The sequence below is a fragment of the Bos mutus genome, chromosome 8, assembly GCF_027580195.1.
Source record: "Bos mutus isolate GX-2022 chromosome 8, NWIPB_WYAK_1.1, whole genome shotgun sequence".
Classification (NCBI taxonomy): domain Eukaryota; kingdom Metazoa; phylum Chordata; class Mammalia; order Artiodactyla; family Bovidae; genus Bos; species Bos mutus.
In genome coordinates, this window is record NC_091624.1 from 95,322,901 (window position 1) to 95,336,576 (window position 13,676).

The window sequence follows — 13,676 nt, forward strand, 5'->3', positions numbered from 1 at the left end:
TTGCGAGGTTCTTTAAATTACAGGGTAATGGGAGAAGTGAGAAGAAGCTAAATTGGGAGTGGGTTGCAAAAGACATTTTTTTTAGTTGAAGTTTCTGTTTATCGAAATAATTGCAGATTTACATGCCATTATAGGAAAGTGATCCCTTGTATACTTTTCTTTTATTCCTCAGTGATAACATTTTGAAAAATTATAGTATAAAATCACAGCCAAGGTAGTCAAATTTGTTTAAGCCACTGATCTGCAGATTTCCCCAGTTGCACTTGTTATTTGTATGTGTTCTGTTCTCTTTGTCTCTGTGTATTAAATTCTATGCAATTTTGTCACCTGTATAAACTTGTGTCTCCACCACCACAGTCAAGATATTGATCAACTGCAATTACTTCCCCTTGCTCTTTTATGGCCACACTGTCTCCTGTTCCCATTCTCTACCTCCTCTAGTCTTGAACCTTTGGCAGCTACTAATCTGTCTTTCAAGGTTTCCCAGATGGCTCAGTGGGTAAAGAATCCACTTGCAATGTAGGAGGTGTGGAAGACTTGGGTTCGATCCCTAGATTGGGAACATCCCCTGGAGGAGGGCATTGAAACCCACTCCAGTATTCTTGCCTGGAGAATCCTGTGGACAGAGGAGCCTGGTGGGCTACAGCCCAAAGGGTCACCCAGAGTTGGACATGACTGAAGTGACTCAGCATGCACACGATCTTTCATTTCTAAAATTTCGTCAGTTCAAAACTCTCATACAAATGGAATCATTCATTGTGTAACCTTTCAAAATTGGCCTTTTTTTTTTGCTAATTCTCTGGAGATTCATCCAAGTTTCTGTGTGTATCAGTAGTCCATTGCTTTTTATTGCTAACTAATATTCCACAGTATATATATATGCTATAACTTATTTGAACTTTCATTCTCTGAAAGGACATTTGAGCTGACTCCTGTTTGGGGATATTACAAATGAGGCTGCTAGAAACATTCACGTAGCAGGCTTCTTGTATGGATTTAACTTTTCATTTCCCTAGGACAAATGCTCAGGGGTGATTTTCCTGGGTCATAAGGTAGTTGAATATTTAGTTTTTAAGACACTGTCACACTTCTTGCCCCCTGCCCCGAATGTTTTATCATTTTCCATTCCTGCTGCTTCACTGCTGGCATTTGGGTGTTGTTACTTTTTTTTTTTTTTTTAATTGTAGCCATTCTGACAGATGTGTGATGTGACCTCATTGGGGTTTCAGTTTGTGTTTATAACAGTTGATAATGTTGAACAACTTCTCATGTGCTTATCTGCCATCTGCATATCTTTTCCACCGAAATGTCACTTCATTTTCTTTGTCTCCTGCACATTGTCTAATTGTATTGTTTTCTGTTGACTTTTGAGAAGTCTTTATTTTGGATACTTTTGTCACATATGTCGTCTGCAAATATTTTCTTTCTATAGCTTGTCACTTCATGTTCAATGTATGGGCTTCTACAGAATAAAAACATTGTTTCATTTTGATGAGGCTCAGTTGATCAATTTGTCCTTTTATAGATCATAATCTTAATGTCAAGTCTGCATAGCCCTATTTCTCAAAGATTTCCTCTGATTTACTCTTTTGTTTTCTGGTTTGTTTCATAGTTTTATATTGACTTGCTAAATCTATGGTCTGTTTTGAGTTAGTTTTTATATAAGATTTAGGTTAAAATTGATCTTTAAGATTTGTTTTTGCCAATGGATATCCAGGTACTCTAGCACTATTTGCTGAAAAAGGTAATTCAGTGTAAAAAGGTTAAATTATATCAGTGTCAGGAAAATGTTATCCCAAGCTACTGTGTTACCCTGTAATATACATGTTCACTGTGAGGTTTTTAAAGACCTGTAAGATCTTATAAAGGAAGATTCTGATTTACTCTGTACTTCATGGAGGGCATTACTTGTGTTTCCAAGTGACTTAAAGCCTGGCCAGGGGTGGCCTAGTAACCATAAGAACATTCCTCTTTCGTCAGAAGATTTAGTAGAATAAGATGTGTGTCTCATTCTAATTCAAGAAGACCAGAAAGACCTTGAGTCCATTGCATGGTCAATAGAACAGGAAAGTACACCTCTAGCTTCAGGGCTTGTGGGCCTGGCCATCCTCCAGGGAACGGGTCTCTGCAGCCTCCATGTCTCAGAGGGGATGGAACGGCATTGTCTACTTGACCAACCAATAGAATGGAACATTCTCTCCAGCATCCTGCTTATGCTCTAGTGTCTCCAGAATGTCGGCAAACTAACTTATCCTAGTTTAAATTTTCCTGGCTCCTCTATTACCTTCAATTCAAAGGTCTTTTCTTCCACTCAGCTGTCACAATAAAGGTTGGCAGGCGTGTGTTTTTCAGCTGTGATGCTACAAAAAGTTTCTGTAGCAGTCAAAACACACACTACTACTGGCCATAAATCAAGAAATCCCTTTTCTTGGAAAGGTCTTCATTTCCATGCCCTTTGGACAGCTGCAGTTCAGCAACAAGTGCCAGGGGAGCAGTGAGCCATCGGGGAAATGATACTAGATACAGCTCATAGGGTAGGAATTGCATCTAGTCCTCACTGTCCAGGGGACCTTAGATGGAGCCTCTGACCTCCTTGCACTCTTACCTGCTTTGCTATGCCATTGGGAGGCTCACATTAGACAGTAAGGATGACAGTTGTTGACCACCTCACAGTTTTTCAGATTGAGAATGGCCCTAAAGTATGCAACAGAGGGATCCCCTGACTACTCAAGCCCTAACTGCTGGCTGCCTCCTCCCCACCCTCTCACTGCCCACTGGGCTAATTTAAAAAAAGAAGAATCTAGTTTTGAGAGGATATAGATCAGGAACTGAACACAGTGCATGCTAGCTATATCAGCTCCACTTCATGTCATTAGGCCGTAGATCCCAGACACTGGGGAACCCCACTGTAGCTGACAGAGCTTGGCTGTGGGCTATGGCATAGATGGCGAACTGTCTACTAGACGGCTGTGCTCCCCTCTGTAGCACACAGTTGTCACTGGGAAGTCCTGGCCACCACTGATTACATCTCCAGAACTTTCTAGCAGCTAGACTTGGCCATGTGGCTGGGTTTAAGTCAAAGGCATATGAGTGAAAGTGATGTATACTACTTAAAAGACCGACCCCAAGAACTCCCCTGATGCTCTATGCTCTTGTTTCCTTCCTGCTGCCTGGAATGGTGGGGATTCCCACAGAGGCTCTAAAAGGAATGAAAGGAAAGCCTCTGTCAGACTCCCTGACATGCCAGAATGTCTACACAGAGGAGGACTGCTCTGCCAGTCAGTTTCTCTCTCTGGGAAACCTTACTTGAGCAAGAAATCCATTTCTAATGGGCTTAATTGCATATTTTTATTTATATATTTTTGACAGCAGTTAGCCTATCCTGAGTCATGGTTCACTGTCTCATTTTCTATGTGAACATGTTGAGGGACTCCAGACATGTAACACATTGGACTTGGCTCTTATGTTTCCCTTATGATGTGTAAAAATCAAATTACACAGAGCAGTAGTCTCTGGTTGAAACAAATCAATCAGAATAACTTTTTATAATCCAGTCTTTCAAGACTACATTTTTCTAGAGTTGACTTTATTAAGTAAAATGAATGTAACCCACAGAAGTTCAGTTCAATTCAGTCGCTCAATTGTGTCTGACTCTGCAACCCCATGGACCACAGCATGCCAGGCCTCCCTGTCCATCACTAACTCCTGGAGTTTACCCAAACACATGTCCATCGAGTTGGTGATGCCATCCAACCATCTAATCCTCTGTCGTCCTCTTCTCCGCCTGCCCTCAATCTTTCCCAGCATCAGGGTCTTTTCAAATGAGCCAGCTCTTTGCATGAGGCAGCCAAAGTATTGGAGTTTCAGCCTCAGCATCAGTCCTTCCAATGAACACCCAGGACTGATCTCTTTTAGAATGGACTGGTTGGACCTCCTTGCAGTCGAAGCGACTCTCAAGAGTCTTCTCCAACACTACAGTTCAAAAGCATCAATTCAGCTACCAATTTTTGAGCTATATTTGGTAGAAGGCATTATCTCTCCAGAAGGAGCTTATCTAATCAAATTTTCTAAATGTGGCCCACATTTGGTGCAGTCCCAGAAACTGTAAACGCCTCTGTCTTTACTTTTTATTCTCCCCTGAGTTTGTCAGACATAGTGCCACTTCTGGCCCTTTGGACACATTAGAAATCTTAATTTGGACAAACAAGAACCTAGGGCTGGGAAATGCTAAATACCACATGGGCATTTGAGTGCTGTTGTCTCTTTGTCCTTTGAAGCCAAAGAGATCCAGGCTTGACGCCAGCTTAAACTTCAACAGGTCAGTGAAAACTGACCTAAAGACTCAGCTTCCTCAGCTGAAAGCAGAACTAATAATAGTATCCACCTTCCATGTAGGATGCACAGCATAATGTGTACAGATTGCAGAGATGTTTAAAATGCATCCAGTGAAAGTCAGTTGTTCTGTTTATAAGCATTCTTTGTTAATTGCACCAAAAGCAATTTAAAGCATTTCTGCCTCTTCATTAAAATGAAATGATTTTGCTGTAGTATGTACAGTTATATAACCAGCCATAAAACAATGAGTCTACTAGGAGACTCCTCTCTGACTTGGGACCAGTGGTATATATAATTTTGTGTGTTTGCCTGTGTGTATTTGTGTGTGTGTGAGAGACAATGGAAGTGCACATGGAAGCCGATGGAACAAAGTCTCTGAAATATTAAAAGAAAAACAACTTTCATCCCCGAATGCTAAAGCCAAGTGAATTTTTACTTTTTTAAGAAGCTTCCTTTGTAACTCTCCTGATTTCTTTGTGCAGATGTAAAGACCTTTTGCCTGATATCATATTCCTACTGCCTGAGGAACTTAACATTTCTGTAGTCCACATCTTCTGATCATGAATTTTCTCAGTGTTACATTTGTCTGAAAGTATTTTGGTTTAATTATTGCCTGGTGTAGTTACATCAAACCCTCTACCCTCTGCAGTGGGAGGAGGCCCATCGCTACACTGGGGTGAAATTGCCTTAAGGCACACTGCTACAAATTTTACATAAATCTCTTGTTTCTTTTCCCCTAGAATGTCAGTCCCATTAGAGCAGGAATGCTCTCAGAACTTAGTGTGGGAACATCTCAGCCACCTTTTCCTCTGCAGCCGCCATCTTGGCCGCCGCCTCCCTGGTTGCAGCTGCAGCCTGGCCCTCCTTTGGCTTCTCTGGTGTTCCTCCAGAGCCTTCATTGTCTGTCGCCGCCGCCCATCCCTACCACACCCTTTTGCGTAGAAGGGTGATGCGACAAGGTTCTACTGTCATGTCTGCCCTGGTGACAGTGAAGCAGCCAGCTGCTTGTGGGAGTGAAGATCGAGAAGCAGGAAGTGGGGGTGGGAACAGGACAGACGGTCCAGGGCGCGACCACATCAGGGATGGGCAGGATGAGGAAGCTCAGCAAGCTGTGGCTACCTGGGACTCCTGGAGTCAGAAGATGCCATTTGGAAAGAGGAAATGGAGCTGAGGAAGATGGTGATGGTGATACCACAACCTGGGATGGAGAGATGGATGTGGGGACAGGGAAGGTGGGGGTAGGGACGGGTGTGTGTGTGTGTGTGTGAATTTAAGAGAATTCATGGCAGGCTGGTTTTGGAAAAAAAAAAACCTAAAAAATATTAAAGGAGCTGTTTACCAGGCAAGCGAAAGAGCCTCTAGGCTAAGGAAGATGTAAAGAGCATATTAGAAATACTGAGTTATAGTCTTGGACCTGCTGATGAAGAGGTCTACACATTTATGACCAATTACAGGCTGTGTAACCTCTAAAATCTCATCAAATCATCTGAAAGGTGGAAAAAACAAAACTTTTGTGATGGTTTATTTTATGTAGTAACTTGACTGGGCCATGGAATACTCAGATATCTGGCTAAACAATTTTTCTGGGTGTCTACAAGGGTGTTTCTGGGAGCGATGAGCATTGAACTGGCGAACTGACTAAAACAGATGACCGTCTCCAATGTGATTGGGCATCACTTCACCTGCTGAGCGCCCACCTAGGAGAGAAAGGTGGAAGAAAGTTGAATTCTCCCCACCTGCTGTGTGATCTGAGCCTCGGATCTCCTGCCCTGAGTGGGACTCACTCTGTCAGCGCTCCTGGTTCTCAGGGCTTCAGGCTTGGACTGGACTTGAGCCATGAGCCTGCCAGCTCTCTGCCCTTGAACTTCACCATCACTTTTCCTGAGTCTCCAACTAGTGGAGGGCAGGTTGTGTGACTTCTCAGCTTCCGTTATCCTATAAGCCAATTCCTTAGATATGCAGGTTGTTTATTTCCTAAAGAACCCTGACTCATATCCCTCCCTTGTATGACAGTTGATGTATCCAGTGCCCTTCCAAGAGCAGAGGGTTCAGTGGTAAAGAATCTGCCTGAAAACTGCAGGAGACGTGAGAGATGTGGCCGATCCCTGGGTCGGGAAGACCCCCTGGAGAAGAAAATGGCAACCCACTCCAGTGTTCTTGCCTAGAAAATCCCGCGGGCAGAGGAGCCTGGCAGGCGACCTACTAGGCTCTCATCTCACCTCAGCTCCATTTCCTCCTTCCAGGTCGTATTTTCTGCCTCCAGGGAGTGAGAGGTATCCATAGCTTGTCCATGGGGTTGCAAAAAGCTGGACATGACTGAGCACGCATGCACAGACTTAGAGCATGCAAACCACATAGTGAGTGCTACTATTATTAGACTCATGAAGTTGGAAATCAAAATAGGATTCACCTGCCTTCCTAATTTAAATAAAGAGGTCTGCACATTCGTGACCTCCATGGCTCTTTTAGGGGTGTATCTGCTCTTTGTGAAGTCCATAATTTAATTCCCTAGATTTTGAGTAGAAGTTCTCATTTGCATGCCAGCCAGACATAGATAAATGCATGTGTAGAAAAGGCTTGAATAGTTTTCAATATATTCTAATTATTCATCTTGGTGATTTTGTTTCATGGAAAATTCCTCAAAGAATTGAGCATCATCATCATTTGTCTAAATCAAGTAAACTCAGAATGTTTGGTAGGCTATTTGTCTGTGCAAATAGAACTACTCTACTGTTACAGAAATAACAGAATAACTTAGTCCATATTAAGCTGCCTTCCTGTGTCAGATTTCTTTTCCCCCTCGTGTTCAGCTTTTTCGCTTTACCAAACTTGAATTTCTAAAGCACACATCCAAGTGTGTCTCATCTCCAACCCTAACCCCCCAGGGGCTCCTCACTGTCAGATGGCTTGGTCTGACATGCCCGCCACCCCTTTCCAGCCTCAACTCTTACATCACCCCTCAGAGACCTTATGTTCTAGAGAAACTGAGACATACTTTATGCCATGTCCCATATTTCCCCAGTGGGAGTGTTTAAATTCTACCCATGCTTGAAGGCTTAGCTAAAATGGCACTTCTGCCTTGCAGCTTTCTTTAATTCCCTTTCACAAAATCTGGGTTATCACAGCGCTTTTATTTCACCTGTCTTGCAGCAGATTGTGCCTGCCTGTTCGTTTGCGTAACTGTTTCCCTCCCTCCCTCCCTTCCTTCCTCACTGTGTATACCTACTATGTCTCACATGCTGTGCTACATGCCAAGCCGGCGGCCAGAAATGAAACAGGAAAGATCCATGTTCTTGTGGATGTGGGCAAAGACAGCCAGCCCCTAATCAACCAAAAAGCAAATTTATAATCACAAAAGGAGTTGAGTACTGCCAAGAAAAGCACAGAGCACCATAAGCTAGCATAACAGGAGTGCATTTAGGATTTAAAGCAGGGAGAGAGATTTTGGTCAGGGAGGTGGTGTAGACCTGGTCTAGCATACATGAAGGTACTAACAAAAGACACGAGTAGATGTCATACATTCAGGTGTCCTGATCCCCAGCCTACAGCTAAACAGTTATGCTCTCCTGGAGAACTTATTAAAACACTCACATTTTCTTTGGTGCACATCCATCTACCTAAAGAACAGAACACCTTGATTAGCCCCCCTGTTTAGCTAATTATCCCTTTATCCAAAATTTACTGTTTTTAAACTGTCTGTGGGTTTCCCTTCTCCCTTTCTTCTTTCTCGTATGAATCCTGATACTGTTTTTGCTAAGTGCAAGTAACAATGATTACTAAGTTATTTTTGGTTTCTTCTATGTATAAGTAAATGCCATGTTAATAAATATCCACCTGCCATTTATTTTTTGGCAGAACTACCATTTACTGAGCTTTGTTTATGTACCAGATGTCATGCTAAGAGTTTTGAATATATATCTTATCTAATTTTCACAACAGATCCCTAAGATCAGTTATCATTCTTTTATCCTCAAAATGGAAGCTAAAACACAGAAAGATAAATCAAGAGAGGCCCAATATTTCAATGTTCTATTTGACTCCAAAACCTGGGCTTTTAACTATGATGCCATATCATTCCCAGTGGTACAAGTTTCTTTAAGGGAAGGAAAATATTCATCCATAGTGAGTCCTGACATGCGAGATGAAAAATCAGGTGGGATAAACACACTTGTTACAATGATATTTTAGAAATACAGGGGCTTATGCTGATTCTCTGAAAACCTGACTCTCAATTTTAAGGTCCCAAATCAGTCCAAATTCAGATACCAGATTCCCATGATAACTGAAATAGGTCCAGTTCACAAGCAGTAACTCCAGATTTTTTTCAAGAGAACTGTTAGATGACCTTGTAAATATGTATATTTTTTCTCTGAACATACTTTTACCAAGTAGATTTTAAACTATTTTTCTGTGTACCCAAATATCTGTCTGCCTTCTCTCCTTTTCTTCCTTCTTGGTTTCATTGCTGTTGTATTTCCTTCCTTTTCCTGTTTCACTTCTTATCTCCCTCGTCCTTTCATTCCGTCTCTTCTCTGTCCATCCATCTTCTTTTTTCATTTAATACATGAGTCAAGGAGTGACAAAGTAGTTGACATTTCCAGAAATTCCAAGGATCCTTGCTTCCCATGAAAATGGTTCTCAATCATTAGTATTCCTATAGCTGGGTTCAGGATCTGGCATATGAGTTATCTTAGTTGGAGAATTTGTGCACCTCTTGTTGAGGGTGATTTGTAACTTTATTTAGAAGGGAGTTTTGTTTTCTAAAAGATGATCAGAGGTACTACTTGCTTCCCACTAGAGAGAATTTCTAAACCTTCTGAAAGCATTCTACCATGAATGAAAAATGAGGCTAGGTGATAAATATGTGGACCTTGAAACCTTAAACACTGAGATGCTCATCTGAGCCCAAACTATTCTGCTGTAAACTTTTACAGCAGAATAACCTGATTAACTTCCAAGGTTTGACATTTCCTATTATCAGTCAAGCCAGAATATCTCTTAAGGAAGAGCCACTTTGCTGTCTTGTTGGTGCTGTGCTTCAAAAAATCAAAATGGTGCAGACTGAAAGTAATCTTAAAAATTTTGTAACATGTGCTTGTGGGTATGTATTCAGATATACATGTGCAGAATGAAACTTAGATGTGACTGCATCAGAAGCAGTCTAATGATTTGGCATCCTTAAAGCAATACTCTTTAAATACCAACATATAGTTAGTAATATAGAAGAACATATTGATAAAAACTATGCCTCTCTTTACATTCAGAATAAGAAATTTATTAAAATACCTGGATAAAATATTTTAAAGCTTTTTGTAGCCATTTCCTCCCATGGTTTTTAGCCATTCATAATTTAATAGTGTTTCTTAGTTCATAATTTACTAAGGAGAGAAGTACCTTACATGAATATGACTACAGGTTTGTTACAAATATTGTTTAAAAGTATTTTTTCTTTCCTGCTTGATGTTAGCTAAACATTTCCAATTTTACTCTGGTTCTAGTTGTTTATCTAGCTTTCCGTTGTTTAAACTGGAGCTTTATTGTGTGTATTCATTTTTTTTTTCTTTTTGTTTGAGAGGTTGTTGTTTTTCTTTTAGTTTTAATTAGCATTAGTTGCTCAGTCATGTCCGACTCTTTGCAACCCCATGGACTGTAGCCTACCAGGCTCCTCTGTCCATGGAATTCTCCAGGCAAGAATATTTGAGTGGTTTGCCATTCCCTTCTAGAGGGAATCTTCCTGACCCAGGAACTGAACCTGGGTTTCCTGCATTGCAGGTAGATTATTTACCATCTGAGTTAGTAAGGGAAGTTTTTATTTTAATTGTAGTTAATTTACAATGTCATGTTGATTTATGCTATACAGCAAAGTGATTCTGTTATACATACATACGTGTGTGTGTGTGTGTATATGTGTGTGTGTGTATGTATATATATGTATGTATGTGTGTATATATACACACACACATTCTTTTTTAAAATATTCTTTTCTATTATGGTGTATCACAGGATATTGAGTATAGTTCCCTGTTCTATATGGTAGGACCTTGTTGTTTATTCATCTTGTATATAATAATTTGCATCTGCTAATCTCAAACTTCCACCCTCCCTTCTCCCACCTACCCTTCCCCTTGGCAACCGTAAGTCTGTTTCTGTGAGTTTCTATTTCTGTTTCATAGACAGGTTCACTTGTGTCATATTTCAGATTCTACATATAAAAGTATATATAGTTCTTTCTCTTTCAGGCTTACTTCACTCAGTATGATAATCTCTTGTTGCATCCATGTTGCAGACAATGGCATTATTCCATTCTTTTTTAATAGCTGAGTAGTATTCTGTTGTGCATATGTACCATATCTTTATCCATTCATCTGTCAGGGGACATTTAGGTGGTTTCCATGTCTTGGATATTGTAAATAGTACTGCTGTGAATATAAGGGGAATGCTCTTAATTTTTGAAACTTAGATAAATAACATTTCTAATGTACTACATCATACGTTTTTCTGTTTCAGATTTTGCTTCAGTTTTCCTTTGACCTTCAACTGACTGCTCTCAGTGCTTATAGCTTGGATCAAGGTGCATGGAATAGAAGATTTTATACTCATAAGTTAATAGCCAACAGTGAACATCTTCCGATCTGTGAGTTTTTCCACTAATTTGAATTAATTTGAACTGGTTTAACATGTGAAGAGTTGACTCATTGGAAAAGACTCTGATGCTGGGAGGGATTGGGGGCAGGAGGAGAAGGGGACGACAGAGGATGAGATGGCTGGATGGCATCACTGACTCGATGAGCGTGAGTCTGAGTGAACTCGGGGAGTTGGTGATGGACAGGGAGGCCTGGCGTGCTGCGATTCATGGGGTCGCGAAGAGTCGGACACAACTGAGCGACTGAACTGAACTGAACAGAGAAAAGTTTTCACACTTTTCTTCTTTCACATGGCAAAGAGGTTTTCATGTCTGTAGATTTACAGAAAGTTGAATCTGGCAGGATCTTCAGAGATTATATAACTTTTTAGTTTTGCTGGGGAACAAAAAAAAGAAAATCTAGCTGGGACAGGTGCTGTGAAGCCCCCTAAACCTCCTGAAACAGGTCCCCTGATCTATATGCAGGAGAATGATGGTTCTGCCATGGTCTTTTTGTGTTTCTCCCAGTTTTCAAGCTTCAGTGGCAACCAGGGAGTTTTTAAAGCTTAAGAGCTTTCTGACTGACTCTCTTCTTTAATTCTGATGGAGCACCACCTTGCAGTCTTGGAGCCACTTGTGGGATGAGATATAAATGGAGCTAGCCAAGAATTAGTTAAATACAGTATAAATACTATGGAGAAGTAGAGTGTATAGAAAAGAAGGATTTGTCCTTGTCAGGGGGACTGGGGAAAACCTCCAGGAAGGCACAATTAAGCCGAAACCATCAGGATGTTTAGGAATTGTCCAACCAAGAGAGACAATTGCACTAAGAGCTCTATCATGAGAAACATCCAGTTGTTCTTAGAACATAAGATTTTTGAGACCTTGGACTCTGAGGCTGACTGCCTTAGTGAAATTCTCTCCTTTAATAATTTGTCTGTTTCTGTGGGCCAGTCACTGAGGTTCTCTGTTCCTCACCAGTCTTTTCTGTAAAATTAGCATAATAATACTATTGGGGTATTATATTGTTGTCATACTGTTATGAACATTCCATATGAGGCTTGAGTTAAATAATGCATTAAAGCACCTTCGTATAATGCCTAACAGTCAGAATATAACAACTGCTGGCTGTTATTAACCCAGAACTTTGCAAAATATGTTTATAGACATCATATCATTTGATCCAGTGCTTCCATCCTCAGTCCTCAGGACATAGTACCTCTGCTAATGGTACTATCATTCTTTTTGGAGAAAACAAGTAAGCACCATGGTCCCCTAGTAGGGGCCAGGAGTGTCTCAGAGAGAGAAAAGAGGTAGACCCTGGGTCTTAGGGTCCCAGAGAATATGCAGGAATCATCCTATCTAGACTGGAAGTGCATCAGTACTTATAATGCAAGTAGTTTCTCAAGAAGAAAGGAAACACATTTAAGGGACTAGGTTACATTAAGGATTTTGACAACATGACATTTATGGTTTAAGTGCCCCTCAGGAATCGCGGCCTCAAACTGTTCAGTAATGATGTAAAATGGGTGAGCAAACAATTCAAGTGTTACTCTAAGATAATCTTAGCGGGAACACAATGCTGTAAACAGTCCTCTCCACATCTCCGTTTTGTGAAGTAGCTGTTCATTGTTGTCCATTTATTCCTTTACAGCTCTAAGTCTTTGACTAAATCTCTCAGTATCTTCTAACAATTTTTGAAAGATTTTCTCAGGAAATCCAACATAAGATGGTGTGGGCTATTACACTAACCGTAAAGGATGTGATTTCTATTGTAAAGAGCATCTTTTTCGATTGCACACATTTAACCTCTTTATGTCTGGTATTGTGGCTCAGGTGAGGAAAAGTATGATGGCGTTCATTGTGACAATTCTACAGCATGGGACGTTGGTAGATGCTTGTATTGCTGATAAAGTACATTATCCATTTGATCACATTTGATTCTCTGAACAGCTTTTCCCAGTTTTTACTTAGTGAAACTGAGACCTTAAGCAAGTTCAGGTAGTGACAGAGTCAGGACTTGAACCCAACTGTTTGGTCTCCAAACAGAGTGCTCTTGTCACTGAATTGATTTTTGCCTTGTTTTCAGAGCTTGCATGTGAATACAAGAGCAAGCATTTTAGAGTTTGTAAGATTAATAGACTGCAGAAGTGTATCATGGTGGACCCCACTCAACGTAGATTCAGTTCCAAGGAAGTATTAAGACTTCAGAGAAACGCAATATTGCAGTAGCCACTGTCTGACCTACTGATCCACTGGGAAGCAGATGTCAGGGGTACAGAGTTAGAGTCAGCTACATGGCTCTGTTATACTTTTCATCCTGGGGCATTCCTCAGAGGAGAAAGGCCCATGTCCTCTGAAGGTCTTTGGGAGCTTGCAACCCTGTTGCAGCAGACAATTTCCAACCATTTTCTGCTTAAGGCAGCCACTGACAAGTTGCTAATGATTCCCTTAGGGTCCCTCACTTCACTTTAAGGATTATGTCACTAGAATTTGAATCAGGGCATTTTTTTATTTTTTAAAGAAAATTCAGCTTGCTTTTTACCACCTTCCTTTGGGATTAAGTTAAGGAAACTAAAGTCATTATCTGCTTGTGGCTTTGCTGAATCAATGCATTTTACTCACTATAAACCCACATGAAGTAGTTCTTTTTCATGAAAAGATGGCATAGGCAGTTTTGAGCCTTGAGTTCTGAAGAATGCACAGAAAGCTCTCTCAT

General features: G+C 40.8%; 1 long non-coding RNA gene across 6 annotated transcripts in view; it reads left to right on the top strand.

The window, feature by feature from the left end:
• Nucleotides 1-13,676, top strand: part of LOC138988923 (uncharacterized) — a 376,732-nt gene that overhangs the window by 212,219 nt on the left and 150,837 nt on the right. For all 6 annotated transcript variants that reach the window (XR_011465190.1, XR_011465191.1, XR_011465192.1 and 3 more), the window contains one exon: nt 10,843-10,969. This is a non-coding gene — a long non-coding RNA (uncharacterized lncRNA). The remainder of the gene's footprint in view (nt 1-10,842; nt 10,970-13,676) is intronic.